Source organism: Benincasa hispida, unplaced genomic scaffold, assembly GCF_009727055.1.
Source record: "Benincasa hispida cultivar B227 unplaced genomic scaffold, ASM972705v1 Contig245, whole genome shotgun sequence".
NCBI lineage: Eukaryota > Viridiplantae > Streptophyta > Magnoliopsida > Cucurbitales > Cucurbitaceae > Benincasa > Benincasa hispida.
Genome location: NW_024064773.1, coordinates 473,060 through 477,236, shown reverse-complemented (window position 1 = coordinate 477,236; position 4,177 = coordinate 473,060).

The following is a 4,177-nucleotide window of genomic DNA, read 5'->3' as shown; positions in this document are numbered from 1 at the left end:
CTTCTACAATAACCTCTGCATTTTGAAGAAGCTCCTCGAGTTCCTCTGCAAATACTTTAACTTTTTATTGTAAATAGGCTATCAAAAAGTTGAAGTATTCATGGATGCGCTCCGCCATTTGTCTCTGGTTTAGATGAATAGTGAAAATATTGCGTTGAATATTGATCAGCACCTACCGCATCATCGCAATTCTGCGTTGCACCTCTGCGTGGCTCTCTTGTAACTCCGTTATTATTTGGCAGAAGAAATCTTATTGATGAGAGAGAAGAGAATGCATCTCTGCTAGGTCAGCAACAAGGGTTGCGGCAGTGGGATGCACCTGCGATGTTTCACCATCAACGGTTTGAGGTTGAGCGGAAGTGCCTTCACCCCAATCGTGTGGGTCGTCAACATGCAGTGATGGAGGAGAAAAATGTGGTGGAGATGGATGGGGGGAAGATGCTGCTGGTGTTGCGTTGGTTGAGTCTGGGGCGAGGAGGAGATTAGTAAATTGTTCCGGGAGTAGGGAAAGGGGTTCCATAGGCGGGCTTAGAGGGCGAATAATTAAAGGTAAGGGGTCCAAGGGTATTTGGTCTTGCGTTGATTACTCTTGGACTTTTCCTTGCCTTTGTCATCTTTGCGCTGTTTCTTTGCCTTGGGTTGTTACGGCGCATTCAGATCGATGAGGGGTCGTTTAAGTGGAAGCTCGGGGCAGTGAAGAGAGTCCTTGAGAAGCATTCTCAAGATTTTTGTATTGATGAGACCGTGGACTTCTGGCATTGGCTCCTCTTCAATACCTACACCCACAGAGAGGCATAAGCTTGAAATCGTCCAAGGAAAGAAATACTGGCCTCTCACACGCCCTACAAAACCTTGAATTTTCTTTGCAATTAGTTGGCCCACGTCAATCAGAATACGCAATATGTGGCCATTACTCGATCCCTTGAAACTGTTTTGTCATGCGATGTAGGGATGAGTCGCCTTTTCACCAAGTAAACCCAAAGACGCACTTCAGGAAGCATTTTGTTGGATGCAAGGGTTTTAATGCCTTTCAAAGATACCAACCACTGAGTGCCCGGTTGCGTTAATGTTCTCAGCGCATCCTCCATTTGTTCTTCCTCAAGATCATCAATAATATTTTTACCCGGCGCATCCGGGATGTCTTTCATCTTATATAATTCGTTGATGTCCCTTGCGCTGAATGGAACTGTGCACCCTTTTATGATCACCGCATCTTTGGTGTCATGGATCTGTCCATTATAAAAATACAGAAAGCGTTTGATACATGACTGTGAATAAGGGATTAAAGAAGATGAACACAGAAGATAAATTAAAGAATAGAAACAAATACGGAAAGAGTGTCAATGTCTTAACACAGATCTCGATAAGAGACTTGTGCTTGCCGGCATATGGATGTAGTGGAGAGGAAAGCTTCCCTCTCAGGCTTGCTTTCTCGGTAGAATTGAACTTTTACACAGAGCTTCAACTTCGGGAATCGGAAGAATTGCTTGCTCGGAGACTCACTTTTCGACCTTGTCTCGTAGTTCTCCCGGATTTTCTCTGTAAAGTCTCTTTAGACCAACCTCTTGACATCGATCCCATATTCAAGGAAGCTATTTATAGACAAGACCTTGGCTCTTTGAATTTGTGGTCCCACCGTATAATTCTGATAATTCTTGCCATGGCGTAATGGAAAATTCCTCTCTGCTCCACTATCAATCTATCACAATTGCACAATGGAAAGCTGTACACTTGTCAGAATCGTCCGCGAATGCGTTTCTCTTCACATTTTCGATCGATCGTCGCATACGGTGTTGTCTTTTTATTACTGCATGCGGTTGAAATGCGTTGATCTCTAGAGTCCATGATCGATCGTCGCATGCGTCGTCATTGCGTTGATCATTTCTTCGTTCTTGATCGATTGGCGCATGTAATGTAGATGCATTGTACATACTATCTTCAAGCCATTAACGCATGCAATGACCTATTTCCTACAAAACAGAGACTGAAACATTCTATTTCGCCATTGCAATAGCGTTAGTGGATGCGTTTACAAAATTTCATAATTTTCGTATTTCTCAGCCAATTCTTATACTATCGACACAACTTTCCTCTCTTTTTGCCGCAATATCTAAATAAAACAGCACAAATAACTTGTATTTCTACAAGTTATCAGGAAGCAAGAAATTGCTACCAGGCTCCTTATCTTTATTCCCCATTGTCATTCTGTATTTTGATTTCATTTATAGAATGGAAACTGCATTTCTACACCTGTTCACTCTCGTAACATTACACATGAGTAACTAAACTTTCGAATGGGTTAAGAAGTACTTAGCTAGCATGACTTAAGATCTTTATTGCATGCGATTATCTTGACTTATGTTGCATCCATCACCTCTTTAGAGCTACTCGAGAGAGAGTCTAAAGAAAGAACCTAAGACTTGAGAGAGCTAGGTTGGAATCTAGACTTGAGAAAGTAAGATTAGATCTGTGTAAGTAAGAGATAGAGACTTAGAGATAAGCTCTGTTTGCTAACATGCATCGCATACACCCTAGAAATAGGATATGGTAGTATGTGGTCACCTTGTGTATGTGTGTGTCATTCATCATCGCATAGACAAGAAAAGAGGCTTAGACATAAGTCCTATAGACATCATCGCATACATCGCATGCGTTCTAAAACTAGAAGCTATAGCATTTGCATTGAGAGATGACTTGCTATTGTATGTATGTAGCATGATCGCATACATGAACGCAATCTTTGGAAGTGTTAGCTAAATTCCTTCTCAACCCGTTCCCCTGCATACTCATTGCACTTTCATTGTTATTGACCCTTTTCTCAACTTCGTCGCATAGACTTTATACCTTAAACAAATATACCAACCAACACATTGTTTTATTTGCCATCGCAAAGTGATCTAAAATTACCATCGCATACTATTTCCATAGTCCCTGTGTTCGACGCTGGGCTTACCAGGCAACTTAGTAGGATTTATACTTGGATCTTGCTAAGAAAACTTGCATGCACAATGCATACTCCACCATTACATTATACACCATTATTTCATCACATTAACCACGCATCAAGTTTTTGGCGCTGTTGCCGGGGACTTGGCAGCTAATTGTTTGTTGAGTTTTGTGTTTTCGCAGGCAACCTTTTTACCTTGGGAGTATTGTAGCTTGTGCGACCAAGCTGCAAACAATATTAAAGTGTAGGCGATGCGCCAAAAGCAAGTATTGACCCCAGGATAGAAGGGCAATCAGTCGCATGAGCTAAAGGTAGTTCGAAGCACGTTGTGACCATCATGCGCCCAACAATTGCTGGAAGTTTCAATGGTCAGGGCGAGTGTCTTGACCCAAGTAGTTGAGAGCAATCTCCTGCATGGAAGATTCCTTGCGGTGACTTCACTCTAATTTCTCCAGGGCATCTTCTACTCTATCTTTACCTTGCTTTTCTTAGTATAGTTTATTTTAATTGTTATTTTGGATATGCGGCTGCTTCCTTGGATGTGATACGTTTGCTCTTTGTAGATACGACAATAATTCTCCTCAGTGCGCAGTTGCCACAGAAGAATCCTCTTCACCATTCAACACATGGCTTCGACTGCATGAATTCCAAAGCATGGTCGCAAGCGTTATTCTACTCAAGGTTTTTTTTCTTGTTATCTTTTATGCATTATCCTTTTTGAAATTTTCGTTGTCCGATTGCTTTCCTTTGCGATGCATCTATGATGGTACGTATAATTCACTACATTCGCTAACTAAACATCGCAAGGCTTTCATTACTTTTAATAGCTTCTTTGAAATTTGACAGTCTAAGTTTTATTATGTGCAAACCTCTGCTAAAAAATTTGTACCGCATTCTTGTTGAGTCTGTCTTTAGCTTTTCGGCGAGAGCACTGCCAATCTCTAAGTTTGAGGGTGGCAGCGGTCCCGGAGAAAATGCATTCACTACATTGCGATACGATTAAAAAAATGTTCGAGAATAAAAACTCCACTGTGAACGCAATAGGGAAACCTATGCTGATAAGAGTTAAGTTGTGAAAGGCATTTACTCATAGTTGGATGTCCGCATGATACCCATGGGGGCAAGCCAAATTCGAAAGTAAGTTGCCAGGATCAACGCATAAGCACAACTCCTCTGTCTGGCAAAAAATTAAGCCAAAACAAGAGTTGAGTTGAATATGGCACGCAACCG